Source organism: Hippichthys cyanospilos, chromosome 4, assembly GCF_059441005.1.
Source record: "Hippichthys cyanospilos isolate Australia breed blue-spotted pipefish chromosome 4, RoL_Hcya_1.0, whole genome shotgun sequence".
NCBI lineage: Eukaryota > Metazoa > Chordata > Actinopteri > Syngnathiformes > Syngnathidae > Hippichthys > Hippichthys cyanospilos.
In genome coordinates this window covers 16,235,990-16,251,750 of record NC_142372.1, presented here as the reverse complement: position 1 = coordinate 16,251,750, position 15,761 = coordinate 16,235,990, and the positions used below count along the sequence as shown (strand labels likewise).

Below are 15,761 nucleotides of genomic sequence, written 5' to 3'. Positions count from 1 at the left end.
TTATTCTCTTTAGAAGATATTAAGCATGCAGATTACTTCACTCATATTGCCCAGTTGTGTATATCCCATTTGAAATATGACACGAGCTATCACATATATCAAATCTATCCTATAGCCATTTGCCTAAACTTGGTTACAAACTCTCTGATCCACTTCTACCTCCGCCTGCCCCAACCCCTTCCTTTCCACTCTGTCCCTTCATGTGACTTTTCTTTGGTAATGGTGGTGTGTGTATGTATGTGTGGGGATGTGTGGGATGGTGGATCAAATCCACCCAAATTGCATTCTTTTCACCACCTGTGCAATAACTTAGACCCGCCTTTAGCTAGTGTAAGGTTTGGTCTACATTCTGTCACCAAATTGTCAGGTGTACTGCAGGCATGGAATAGCCTGCAACACTCAGCTTTGTCTAATATGGTCCTCCGTTGTCAATCCAACAAGGTTAAACTTGCCCCTGCATGCATATTAAGGTGCAACATTTTTTATGCCAAGTGCCCACTAAATAAAGCCCCTTGTGCTTGTTTCTTTGCATTGTCAAAATGAACAACTCTCACACTGAGCTGTCAGAACACTGACTGTACTTCAGACGTGTGCACCCGATCTTACCTTAAAGTGCATTCCTAAAACTCAATGAATACAGCATGTTGAGAATTTGAATCACGGGCGTAATGTGTCTCAGCTGATCACAGTAAAGCGCTTCACTGGAGAAGGGTCATCAAGTTCATTAGCTTGAGCTAAACAAGAGCAGCTGCCATTGTTGTTTTGATTCTGCTGTACTCACGCTTTGGTGTCAAGCTTGTCATTATTATGAGAACACGTTCAAAAGCACCCAATTTATGGGCTATTTTCAAAAGTTCACCTTCTTCCTCTTATCATTTTTTTGTCATATCATCTATGTCAAACTGACACACAACATTTCTTACTATAGTCTGCTTTTCTCAAATTTTATACGATTGGTGTGCCGTCTGTTATTTTCACACATTAACCTATGGACCAATTTTAAGTGGTAAAAAATGCATGATGACAAAAACTGCACTCTTGGATTCTTCAACTCAGGAGTTTTAAAACACTCCCGACCTACAAAAAATCAATAGTTGCATGCATCGATGCAGAAGGAAGCACATCAGTCACAAAGTGCATGCAGATTAACATCTGCTGTATGACACTTTGTGCGGACCTCAATTTTTTTTATACTTCTGCACTACTCATGTCTCTTGGAAGTTTGAAAAAGAGAGAAGTAACCATAGCGGTTTGCTTTGTGAAGTAATAAGACTCAATTGTTATTTGGACAGGTTGGTGTAAGTACTTCAACATGCAGTAACATTTATGAATCAAAACCATGAATTAGTCATTTATTTTGTCTGAAATAAATTAGCAACAGGACATGAATTTTGGAGTGGTTTTGTTTGTGTTGCTCCTCAATGATATTTGATAGCAAACTGCGGTATCACACAAACTTGAATAATCTGGTATTATGTAAATCAAGCAAGATATTTATTTCCTGAAAAGTAGTGATTTTGAACATGAAAGGACAACAGAAAAAAAATTAAAAAAGCCAAAATGACACGAGTTTTATTTTTTTAATTTAAGTGTTTTGAACACCATATACGACTTATAAACAAACATTTTGGAGCTTAGTAACGGATAGTATAATGTTAAGTCACGTAATGTAATGTTAGGGATGCACAAAATTTGATACAAAAACATTTTTGCTGGTTTGAGTAAAGAACATCACCAAGTTTCCACAAAAAAGACCTACCAAGAAAGATGAACACCTTCACGTCAAACCGCAACAGTGAAGGCCAAGTTCAAAATAAGCACACCGAAGAATGGACGTCAATGCAACAGCTATGGTATTTTGTAATTGTGTTACTGTGTTGTAACTGAGTGGCACGCTTGAGTCCTTGTGACTGTTTTTATTGCCATCACATTACAAAGCGGTAACATCAGTACACAACCATTAAAAAAATTTGCAAGCACTGATTAAAGAGTCTATGAAATTGCTAATCATTGGCTGTCATTGTTTGAATATGGGGGGATACAGTGGAAAAGTGGTAAGCACATCTGTCTCACAGTTCAAAAGTCCTTTTTATGGTGCATTCAAAAGCAGTTGGACATTTCAAACGCATAAACAAGAGGTTGAAATTTCTGCGACAATTTACTTAAATTATCCAGTCACTTATGTTTACGAAACCTATTCAAACAACTTGGTGACACGGGACAGGAGGACGGACCCAGGAACATGCGTAGACAGGTACGGTTGGGTTACAGTCTCTTTATTTATTATCAAGTACTTGCTGAGTCAAAGGCTAAAGGAGGTCAGCCTCTGTGGTGGACTGTCAGGGCCAAGCGAGGGCCATACATGGTCTAGCAAGAGTTGACGGCTGACTGGCGAGTGGTCAGGTACAGGCTGGGTCGGTACATGGGCAGGCAAGAGTGATCGAGAGGCTGGTCGGTGGTGGGAGACGGATTGGCTCGGTACACGAGCAAGCAAGAGTGGTTTGAGAGGCTGGCAGATGGAGACAAGCTGGGTCTGTACACGGGTAGGGTTCGGCAGGCTGGTGGAGGGTCAGGTACAGGCTGTGTAAGACCACGGGTAAGCAGGCGGCTTAAAGTGCTGGAATGCTCGCCGTGGTGCAACAAGACAATCTGGCAAGTTCTGGAGGGAGATAAAGGGTTAACTACAGAGCAGGTAATTAGTAGCAGCTGTTGGTATTTAGTGCTGATTGGCAGAGAAGAGGTTGAGCAGGTGTGGGGAGACAGACAATGAGGTTACTGAACCGGTAGACTGTTAAACCAGGATTGTGTCTTTCATTGCAGTAGTTGGTATGTCAACGAATTAAAATACAGTATAGAATAAACCTGAAACGATATTTATAAATATAACATTTGCCCCTCCCCCTCCAAAAAAATAGAGCACATTAAAATAAGTCCGCTTAAAAGTGACACTGTGTAAGATTTAGCTATGGACAGCAGGAGGAGGAGTATTTATTGCTGCATTTACGGTAATGTCACTAAAGCTCCCATGGGCGCACGCAAAAAATTCCACATACCTACTCCCAGAGAGTATGTGTAATTTAGGGCATTACAGTAAATGTAATATAATTTAATGCCATCTAGACCTACGATTATATTTAAAACAAACTGTTGGTCGTTAAGAACACATTTATTTGCTAGCTTTTGAAATTTAAAATATTTTTTTCACTTTAAAAAGGTGTTAAAACTATGAACAAGAATAATATACAGGGCCATATTATGCCATTTTATTTCTTCTTCATCAATCATTTACAGACCAGTGCAGTCCGTTCCTGAAGTTAATGTAGCCCCAAGGGAGTACAAGCCGGTACCTTTTGGTGCTGGTCCCAAGCTCGGATGAATACAGAGGGTTGAATCAGGAAGACCATCCGACGTGCCATATCGTGCCATAACATCTGCCATATCGAATATGCGACTCAAATTTATGACTTCTATAATGAATTGGTCGACATCTGGGTTAACAACGACCGCCTCTATTCACCTATAGGGTACTGGTGTACGGAGGCATTTTCGCTGCAGCAACCCTGAAGGAAAAAGCTGAAAGGACAAGAAGAAGAAGAAGAAGAAGAAGAAGCAGTCCGTTCTTGAAGTTGATTGGATGCCATGAGGCGATGTGTGGAAAAAGTTAAAATAAAATCAGTGTTTCCGTTTTTGGCTATGCATTTCTTATACTTGGGTTTCACTTTTGGCAAAACATTGTTTTTGATGCAAAATTAGATTTTTAATGTAATAACCAAAACATTTTTTGGGGAAAAGTTAACATACATTAAAGGAGCAGTTTCTAAGCTTTAGAGCATTTTTCATTAAATAGGAATAAATTGGAGGATTGTACATTTCAAAAACTTGCAAATGAATGTGTTTTTAATGACCAACAGCATGATTTAAATATAATCTTACGTCTAGTCATCATTAAATTATATGTGGAACTTCTCAGAAGCGGCCATGTTTGTTACAGTTACAGACGATGGTAAATGCAGCACCTGCAGCACCTCCTCCTGTCCGTAATAAAAAAAACAGTCTAAATCTTACACACTACCCCCTTAATGCATATTTCGTTACACGACCCAAAAAGAAAAGTTTGATGTGTAGACCCGAGAGTAAGTCATCCTGTTCTGCATAAAGCAGGTATGAGACTCTGAAGTACCTTGAAATGAAAATGCAATGCAATCCAAATGCAACAGTCTTCATCCAATGTCATCAACTAAAATAATATAATATCCAGTGATGTCTCTACATTTGGGGCCAGTGGGGCCAGGCCCCACCAGATGGCGCTAGTGGAGCACTGCATGCTCAAAATAATTGTCTTTTCTTTAGAGAGTATAATCGATAAATAATATTCAGAATAATAACATTCATGATAGCACTATCAGTTATGTTAACAAGGCAATTCCATTGTAAACATTTTACATAATCCATAGACTTTGCCGAAGTCAAACACATCTCTAAATGCAACTTAAATAAGGCTGGCGCGTGAGCATTTGTTTCAGTGACTAGCTACCAAATACATAGTGATCATGTCTTTAACCATGGGGCCCGGTCAATGTTGCCCTAAAGCCAAAATCATCCAATTAAAGTATTGGAGTGACGTGTGTCGGATTCAACTCGTAACAAACTTGCTCAGTTTTGGCGGATAGCGGCAGCAAGATAGCTTGGTTTTCATTGTAACCTAAAGGACAATAAAAGCAACTCGAGCAAAAATTTGAAATTTAACGATTAGGACAGCATCAGCCGGTGGAATTTAACATCGTTCAAGCAGGAAAGAACAAAATCCGCACATTCAACCTAATAGTTCAAGGAGAACACGACTAACTGCGTGATTACAAAATCGTTGGACGCTACATGTACTACAACGGGTGTGAAAGATAGAAAAAGTGGATGACATCTTATTGCACCGATGAAACGGACGAAAACAAACGGTGCAGCGATTATGAAAATCTGCTGGACAGTCACTAAGAGTTGCGTCCTGGCAACACAACTGTCTCTTCTGCAGTTGATTCATGATGGATGAATAATTTGAAACTTTGTCACTGCTCAAAATTATTAGCACAACTCCAATGACAGCAACTGAATCAGAAGAAATAAAGATTAAAAAGGATCAAGACATTTACAAGAAACTCAATGGGCCAGCAGAAATTAAATGCACTAGCGACTCTATGTTCATCCATTAAAAATGAAATCATTCATGGATTATTGGACTTTGACAAATGGGTTTTTGACAAGTTTGCCCAGATGAAAGATCGACATTTATCCTTTCCATTCAAGAAGTGAACAACTCTGGTGAGTGATACTGTATTTTCATTTGGAATCTTTTAACAATTTTATTCATAGGCTTAATTTGTAAATCTATCAAGAAAAAGAATTGTGTTCTTAAATTTAGATTTAATTTAATGAGTAGGTTTTGCTGCTCATGTCCACTCTGGTGCCCCACTCAACTTTCCATGCAAGAGATGCCACTGATAATATTTAATATTATGTCAAGATTGGCTCTGAACATGAAGGTTTGAGCAAATTTAAAGAGCATTTCAAACTGCGGTAACACATGTATATCATTGTCCGTTTGCCAGTTTTAGTGTGGGGACTCTCCTGCCAAAAACAGTCCAGTAAAACACCTTGGACACCTGTGAAAATGGTGTTATATTAGTATACCTCACCATATTTATTTGACTTTTTGGAGAAGTATGTACGTGTGATAGCCCACTCAGGAGGAAGTGTTGTTCCAGGTTTATCATTTCACAGGAGTTGATTTTAATGCACAGCCCACCAAATCTTGCACCCCCCCCTGCTATTGCCACCTGGCTAAACCAGTTAACACTGCAGACTGGAGGTCATGGCCCAGTGGTGCTGGTGCCGACAGCTCCGAGAGGTGCGATATGAGCCCTGGGCGCCGCAGCCTCGCCCACCTCGGAATATCACCACACTCCAGTCATGGACTCGCACCTCGACGAAGAGAACGACGGCAGTAAATCTGAAACAAAGCAAGGTCGCTCGCAGACATTGAATCGACCAAACACTCTGGACTTTTGAAACATTGTTTCCGTGTAAACAAAACGGAGCGAGGGTGGAATATTGTGCTGCGTCACGCATTTTTTGTGCTGATATCCATCTAATTGATGACTTTGTGCCACGTCAATCCATTATGCATAATTTAATATGGATCAAGTCCCACATTAGCATAAACACCCGTTGGATATTCTGCATAGTGTGGCACGCCACTGGGAAGCAGAATCCCAGCCTGAGAAGGAGTGACAGGGGAGATGCACCCAGCATGAGTTGACAAACACACACACACGCCCCTACACGCACACACACACGCGGACGAGAATGAGGCTGATGTTAAGATGTCAGATCCTTAGTCCCTTTAAGCAAATAGTGGGAGTTCCGAGTGTTTATGTAGTGTTTGTGCAGAGCCACATTTGAATAAACTGCCGCACGCACACACCTTCACCTACACACACACACACACACCCCAGCTTGGAGAGTGAGTGCTGAAGCCGGCTGCTTAGACGCTGCCGTTTGCAATCACTAAGCAGCTTTAGTGTCTCCTACCACAGTCCTGATTTAAAATTCATAAATGCTAATCCTTCATAATTTACAGTTTAAAAAGCAGCCCTGCTCACAGGCCCTGTGGCCACAGCTCTGTCAGAGTAATTATACCAAGGGGCTGGGATTGAACTACTAGCAGACACTTTCAACAGTCATGGAAATCTCCCTCACTGGCACCAGACCCAATTATTCCAAATAACTAAACAGATTAGTGAGTCATTTTCCTTTCAATCTGGACATAGGTGCCAAATTGGTGTTGTACTTGAGTCAGGTGGGTAAATAACACTAAAGTTGGGGCACGCCTGTTTCTTATTAAGTAGGAGCTATGCCGAGTCATTTTTATTAGCCACTTCATTTAATTTGTGGCCTCGCCGATTGTCTTTTACAAGGTTACGAGTCTCTCTCGCTTTGGCCCGTGTCACGGGGTGATTTGCTGGCCTCTCACCGTTCACAGACATGGCAATCAACATGCACGTGAGTGTGCACGTGTGTTGGCGCGTGCATGCGTGCGCGCGCGCATGCCACTAATGAAGGAAGGCTTATGTTTGGGGAAGTGCCAATTGACAAAACAAATTCCACGTCCTTGCAAGGACACAATGCATTAGTTCAGACGTAGCGTATCAGAGATTCTTTCATCCAAGGCCGCTAATAGAAAGCCATTATAAAAATGTTATGCTTTCACTGTAATGGACCTCAATGACACCAAGTACCATCAAAGGTCCCAAGTTTTGTATATGTATGCTTTCAGAACAAAATGACTCACCTTCCTTTGCTGTGGGTGCTTAATTAGCTTTTTTCAAAACATATTTCCTATTCCCTTTTTCAGGGGTCCACTTATCATCAGGCAGCAAATGAACGAAATAAAAGCTCTGCAGGGCTTTTCTACCTGACACACCGGCAGCTTTGCTATATAAACATTGGATGGATTTTGGATGTATTGTATGAACATAATGATGTTGTGGAGTGTATCATCAAGAACTACAATTTACGATTCGGCGAATTTTTCACACAACAAAGGAAAATTGACACAGAGGGAAATTTTCATGGAAAATCAGCTATTTCTAGTACATGAACAGTCTTGGCATGGCAAGCACACGGCTCTGTGTTGTCTTCTTTTGTGCAAAGCCCATAACACGTTGCTGGGGGTGGTTCAGGCAAGTCAAGTCCAGGTTTAACCGAATTTCAAGCAAGACAAGTTATAACTTAGTTGGAGCATATAATAAATTCTTGCTGTCACAACATACGCTAAAGTCGTAACATAGACAGCATATTACAAAAAGTACAATAGCTCGAAAGATCAATCAAACATTTACATCTCCAAAAATTACATTAAAAAAACGTATCTGCACACATTTTGAAGAATGCATATTAATATTCATTTGACTAGCACACTGTTAATGCTTAATTTTGGAATATGCTTTCATCAGATTTAAGACTACATACAACTATTTCAGGTGCCAATCCATTAGCCAGCTCTAATTAGTGTGTGTAAATGGTTGAACGAAAGGCATTAACTTTGTGCACTTGGCTGGTTGTCACATTTTGAAATTGAGTAAAGTTGACATGTATTAGTTTCCGCTGCCACATCAAATATGGTGCTCACAACTACAAAAATACTCTTGGTATAGACTTTGTGTATCAATGTCTATGTTTAAATAATGGCTGCCGTTTCAATGGCATAGTATCAAGATTTTTGTCTCAATGGTGTCTAATCAGTTGCTTTACTGCTACTCAGTTATATATAGAATTGACGTCAAGTATTTGACCAGCTACTTGTGAGCCAAACTGTTGAGCTAACATAGCTATCGCATCCCAGTGAGAGGCAAACATTGGCAAGTGTCTTTGTAGGTATCTGCTCATGATCTCAGTGGTCGTCAAAAGTTCGCCTGAAAAATTTCTTTTTTTTTCAAACAAGAATATTTATGAAAAAGAAAAACAATGAAAACGGTTTTTAACCTTTGTTGACATTTCGGCGAACGTTGGTGACCTTGAACGAATCCTGACAAGATCAAGAGAGCCGTTTGCCAATATTCTAGCCACAGTGGGAGACATGAGGCTCACAGAGCTATCTTATATACAGCTCAGATCGCAAACATCACATGACAAAACTGAGGGAAGAGCTGAGCTGTGATTGGTCTTTACCTGAGACCGGGGCAACTGTGATGTCATTTTCAGTTGACAGCAAACGGTAAAATGGCCACCCACTGAGATGAATAAAAACATGAGGATTATGCCGCTTAATTTATATTCCACAAACACAATAATATGGAAATCAGAATACCGTGTTTAGACAAGTAGGGGTGCTTCAAACAAAACTCAATCACTGCTATCTCAGTTAAAATGGATTGATGACATCTATAGCCATTAATGGTAGTGAATGAGATCATGTTAAAAATATTCTGACTTTACTTCTCCCTTAAAGGAAAAAAAGAGGCAATTATTTCACTCATATAATAACTGCTCAATGATTTAACTTTTTGGAGGAGGGTTATTTCAAAATATAACAGGAAAATAAGCCATTTACTCATTTTAATCAACTCTAGTTTCATAGATTAAGAATATTTGATTTTACCAAAACAAAAAGAGATTATGAGAGTTTTTTTTTTTTCTCTCTTTCTGGGAAGCCTCAAAGAGAACAAAGCGAGTTCTCATACGTGGCAGGTTTTTTTTCTCTCTCTCTCTCTCTCTCTCTCTCTCTCTCTCTCTGTGCTGTATGAGATGGCCACGACCCCCGGATGATGTCTGAGCCCTACATCACTGTGACTTTCATCTCTAAGTGAAAGAAATCATGATTCCATTAGAGCAGATTAGGACCAATGCGCTGGACATCATGTCACAAATCCGAAGCTTTAAAGTTTCTCTGTCTTCTCTCTGTCACCATCAGCCATGAGGAACCAATCATCCAATACTCACGCTTTTCTTCTCTTTCTGCTTAAAAGCAAATCTGTCAGGATGTTTGTTATTGTGGCCTGAATACCTGCTGGTGCGACCAATGAACAAAACCAACACACACGAGTCACTTGCTAACGTCCTCACTGGTTTTTCTACTATGTAACCCATTTTATCACTACGTACATATTTCAAAACGTTTGACCTCTACAATTAACCCAACGCGAGTGAACATCGAGGGCCCGCACCATTGGTGACATATCGGTGCCTGTTTGCAGTGTGCAGTGAGCAATTGACTTTTGCCCCACCCCATAAATGCAGACTGGCCAATCACGGCGCAGAGGTCTCACACCTTCCTGGTGGTGCTCTCTTTGTTGAATACAATAATACATTAGATTGCTGTTTTTAAAATATGTTGACTCTTTTTTTATATAATAGTCAAACGGAACCATAATTTAATGCTGTTGATGCTAGCTGTACAACATTTTTACTCGGTTGATGTCATTTTCAGTCGACTGCAAGTGATAATTAAGGTATTAATTGTACATGAAAATTATTTAGTCATCAAATTACAGACAAAATAACATTTAACTGCTGTAAACAGCTAAGCAAAGTATCCCATCAATGATGTCATTGAATAACTTGAATAACATCACGGTCATCGGCTGTACTGTGCTGAAAAACGTTCATTGACTTCAACTTGATTTTCAGCACAAATTCATAAAGTAAATCTTCCACTCGTTCATTGTGCCACCCCATGTCCAAATGTTTCATTCTTGATATAGAGTACACAAAAGTTTGGACACATTTTTACATCCAAACTTTGGACTAGTTGTGCGTTCTCATATAAAGTTACTTTCTTAAATTGTTCACACGCGGCTGTTGTGTTTTAATTTCCGTCTTCCTCCGCATCGCATCTATCCGTGATGTTCCATCCAGTTAACCGCATGATAATTACCACGCTCGTCTTAAGCTCGCAGTTGAACTCACTTCATGAAACTATGCTGAAGGTTGTGTCTACGGGTGTTGAAAGAAACCGTCTGAGAATAACACATTTGCACATGTAGTCTATCTCCTCTGAAACACATTGTGGCTTCTAATGTGTTCGGTTTGTGGTTCAGCCATTTCCAACAACCAAATAGCTTGCACGGATGATAAGAGTTTCATTATTTTCAGAACAAATCAAAGGCATCAAGCAGCATCATTCATAAAACAGATTTCAATATTCCACCTGTTCGTAATGAGCTGTTCAACAAAGCGACGGAGAGATGGAAGACAGAGCAAGAAATAATGGAGGAGGTGTGTACAGTGCACGCACTCAAAGAAAGCAGCAGCCCAAAGGATATTGCTTTTAGTTATTCTGGCTGTGCACCCGTAGTCTGCATTCAGGAGTGGTGCAATTTTACAAAATAAAATCCAATCAAAACAACAAGAGAATAAAACAATGAACTTAGATTTCAGCTGAAAACAAAAATAATGAGCCTCTTTTTGTTTGCTTTAATGCCAACCACAGTGACTATGAAAACAGAAAAACAAGTAGGCTATAGGCTGAATTAATTCTGTTGTCTAAGAAAGGATGACTCTAAAGTCATTGGACACAGTCAAATTGGCTATGGTACCTTCAACATGTGTCGACATGACATTCGACATACATGCCGAGGATATGGATATGCCAGAGGATGGATATGAAAAACGCCCTCTGCTGAAGCCTCAAGGTCATTATGAACACTATTTTGTTGTACTTTAGTATGTTGATATTATACTTCAATGGCCCCGGCTCATGACCACCATGGCATCTTGCAAAGGGGCTTTGCTTACAACCCATTTTTTGTGTTTGTGGTCCTCTCGCACACGTTTGAGTTACAAAAGTAAGGGAAATAAGCACCAAAGTGCCAGGTGTTGTGGGGAAAGTGGCTGGAGAAAACAAAACAAACAAACAAACAAAAACGAGCAAGGCAAATCAAAAAAGAAGGCAATCATAGAAAACATGGCAAAAGTTTAAACAAAACTATATCATCAAAACAAAATGAACAAAAACCCAAATCCTGACACTAAAACCTGCTGTAAATCTGAGACGTCATGGTCTTTGTGTATTGTGACGCACAGCAAGTAAATCCACACAATAGGAAATTATTAAGAAAACCAGATGGAATTCCATTTTCTAACTGTTCAGTGACAAAGAATGTTACATTTCCACACACTAATAGACTTCTTAGAAAATTGATACAATTTTATCCTTTATTCTTTGACACAGTAACTTGTGCAACTGGTGCTTTGTGTTGTACGTTCAGAGAATCCTTGACAATTTCTTTTTCTCTCGCTCTCTTTTTTTTTTTTGTCTTCTGCTCAGAAATCATTCAAGGATACAGAAGGCTCCTGGAGGTGATTCGTTGAATGTTTCATAGAGTCAAGGTTAAAACCCTGTTTTATTTGTGGTATGGTCTATTGTTGGAAATAATGGCACAAATGGGTCATTTGTCACTCTTGGTGACAGTACAGAAGGATAACTTTTGGGGAAAAAAATCATTTGTAATATTATATTAGATAAATTACATATTCAAGCTTCACAAACTTGTACTGATATAGTTCATTACAAATTGTGTAAGGGGAATTTAGTAAGACTGCATTTGCCTTAATTCCCCTCAGATGTGCAACGACCCCCAACCGACATCGTTGCTGTGTCCTTTTTTTTAATGTCGAAAAATGCAATCGCCGGTCCATCACGAACTCACTTTGGTCATCAAACCCCACTGCTCTCGATTGCCTGCATGCTGGCGTCCTAGATGGGGGACACATACTTTCAAATCAACGTGCCTCCCACGAAGGCACCCGTTTTTGGGTTTTTGGGTTTTGGGTCAAAATAATAATCATCGTCCATCTACTCTTTTACTCGACAAAACTTGGTGACTTTTGAACAATTTTGACAAGTTCGTTTACCATGTTTGTTTTGATCTCGCGGAAAAAAGAAAAACAATCGAGAAAAAAAGAAGACAGCTTTGTTTACATATGTCGCTCAAGTTATTCACTGATTCACAAAGTTATTTACCCGCAGCAGGGATAAAGCAGCAAGAAATAGGGGAGGTAAAGGCTGGGCAACGTAAGTCTGTCTTACGTTCATGCTAAGTTTGTTATTCCGTGTGTCAAGCCAACCATGTTAATTTGCTGTACATGTAATTTAAAGATCCCTGAAAAATCTACTTAAATACGGTCAAAAAGTATTTGCCATGAACATTGAATTCCTGGCCTCCTCCAAACGCCTGTTTGTTTCTTGAGCCTTTTTTATGGTTAGTGGTTTAAAAACTAGATTCTTATCACTTTGGACTAGGCGCACGATGATGATGTCACTCTAATCATCAAGAAGCGCAATAAGAGCAATAGCTCAAGGCAGTGCAGATGGAGTCTGATCTTGTTAGTTTCCCATGCATCTCTAATAGGCACATCTCTCTTAGGGGGGGGAGAAAGGGAAATTGCAACACATTTCAGTAAAGGTAATTGGTACTCATGCAGACAAAAGCAGCCACATATTGCCATCACTATGTATACAGATGCCAATGTAATTACCTCGACTGTGCAGGCTGCTTGCTCTCCCCGTTTTCCGCCTTCTCATATGATTACATTTTTGTTGTCGGCGTTATCTGTGAGAAAATCACGCTCTGTGCTGATTAACATATAACTCAATGATGAGCCATAACAATGTCCAGTTAGGTGCTAAACTACATGGTGTTTGGACAAAGATCTGGGGCCTCATGGGAATAGAGGCGACGCTAACAATGCCAATTTTGCACTGAGAGGATGAGATTCCATTATTTCATGCTACAGCCGATGCAGCATGAATATCCTCTCGCATTAGTTCAATGTCAGAATCAACTGCCACAGCGCCATGTGTGGCAGGTTGTCCGGAGATGCACAGTGTGACTCTTAAAAATGTAATTAGTTCATCTCTCCAGGAGGAATTTTCAAGCTTTACTTATATGCCTAAGTAAAGTGCAGTCACTTTGATGATAAAAGGGATAAAAAGGCGGTGATAAGGTGGAATGTTGAGCCTGCTAGTGGAGGTCTAATTGGATGAAAGAACCCTGTAGCATGAGGCAGTCATCCCTTATAGTGCAAAGACATTGGCAAAACCTCCCACGCTGTTTTCACTTCATTCAATTAATCTATTTTTCAGTTAAACTGATGGAAATATTTATTCCGTTCCAATAAATGTCTGACAGCCTTAGCAATATGATATCGCTCTGTAGTCATATCTAGATGCTCGTTTTGGTACATCTAATAAATTCCAGGAAAAGAGCTTTATCTTATGAAAATCCTAAAAAAATCTATTAAATATGAATGTTACATTACTAAATAGCAGGGTGTAATATTATTCTCTTGAACTTAAGTGTATTATGCAAGCATAATGACTAAAGTTGTGATTTAGAGGTGCAAAATATTCATTTTTTTGCTGAATGTAAAAAAAAACAAAAAAAAAACAGTCAAGCCAATTGCAGCAACAATTATTGGTGCTCTGCATGATAGTAAAACATGCCTGAAACATGGTGAGAAGGTCAACTTCAAAATAAACCCTAGCCTACCAAATAATATCTAGACATGAATGTCTTGGTAAGCTTTTATAGTTAAGTTTTTATCTCGGCAGCGTCTAGACTATAGCATAAATTAGCTGCTAGCTAGCAATATTCGAGTGCTCAATACACTATATATACACAATACACAATATACATCTTGCTGACTCAAATTGAATTATTTTGACCCGCAAATTTGTCTTGGATGAAAATTTATGGGGAGGGATTAGGTATACTATTAGCACTATAGCTATATACTATCGCACTATTTTCATGCCATTTTTATGCATGCTTCCTAAAAATTTCAACCTTTGCCTCATACGGCATCATCACAGAATATTTGCCCAAAAGTTTCAAGTCATCCAACGTTTCTTGGCAAAGTGTATTTCATAAATGAGGCCAGTGAGGCATATAGGTCACTGGATCCTATTTTCCTCCAGGTGAGTTGATTGAGAAATGGTTTTTCCTTTCCCTTTTCTACCTAATGCCAAAATTGCATGGTGATATTTTGTAGATACTTTTTCTTAAATATTGCACGATTTAAAAATTAAAATCAGCTCTCTGTGAGTGTGTGCCGTTTGGTGATGATACAAATGTGTATTGTTCAGCCTTGGGGTAGGTCTTTCCGCTCTACTGAGTACCCTCCTTGTTGTTTCCTTAAGCAGGATTTCTAATTTAGCGCATGTGTTGGATCTCATTAAATTAAGCTTGGGTACCTAATGTTGTGACTAGCGAGTGTCACTGTGCTTTTCCCACCACCTGATCCCAAATGAATTAGCGGAAATCAGCCTCTATCCAAAGCCTGGCCTGTGGCTGAATGATCTCATTCAGTCAAATAACTTCCTCCTTCCATGTTTGGTGCTGTAGCTTTTGTTTTCACTTGGCTGCTGGTGGCCAAGCCGAAGAAAAACATTGGTCCAAGCAATAAAAGAGGTAGGAGGGTGAATAATGTGTCAGGTGCTTTGAATGAATTAAAGTGCCGAGCAGGGCCGTGGAAAAACCTCTGTGTGAGGCCCTAATCAGTTGCAAACAAGGACAGAGGGGGGAGGGCGGGGAGCTTTCATTCCTGTAACTAATAATTTGCGGTTTCCCAATGCAGCCAGCCAGCCAGCGCCAAAGGCAGAGACTAATAAACTTGGAGGCTGTGTAGATTTATAAATGATTAATTAAGGAGCCTCCCATGGGAGCTCTAGCAGCTATAAGCAAAAAATAATAATTAGCTGGGATGAGACTTAAACTAACAGGAAAACATCGTGATCATGTGGGAAAGCACATGGCGGGCACAGCTTGTGTGACATTGGGCTGACAAAAAGGGCCCTCAGTGCTCCGCCACTTTGGGGCAGAGTGGGAGGAAGGAAGGTGGCGGCGTTGATGATGGCAGATAATGAAGAGTTACATAGAGTGCAGAGACACACACACAAACGGGCGTTAGTGCCGCGCTGTGAGGACAGATGACTGAGTGACTGAGAGGGGTTAGGATTTGGTCTGAAATTAGTTCTTGACTGCCTCAAGTACCTCTGCACTCAGCTACATTATCATCTCTGGTTGCCTTGTCTCATGCCTGCCCTTCAGGGAGGTCTCCAAAGTCCCACTCCTTTAGTTCTTTTTGTGAATGTCAAGATGCTGAGTTGAAAGTCCTGCAGATTTAAAGGGAAGTGTCAAGATTATGAGGCCCCTAATGAGAGAACTAGCTAATTTCATGCCAATGATTTGAATGTCACAATACATTAC

At 39.9% G+C, this 15,761-nt stretch overlaps 1 long non-coding RNA gene across 1 annotated transcript; it reads right to left on the bottom strand.

Moving 5' to 3' along the window:
• Positions 1-2,260: 2,260 nt before the first annotated feature.
• LOC148424797 (uncharacterized) lies at positions 2,261-8,660 on the bottom strand. Its single transcript, XR_015865466.1, has 2 exons — positions 8,536-8,660; positions 2,261-2,659 (listed from the first exon to the last, which is right to left on the bottom strand). It is a non-coding gene; the product is annotated as an uncharacterized LOC148424797 (long non-coding RNA).
• Between the last annotated feature and the right edge of the window lie 7,101 nt (positions 8,661-15,761).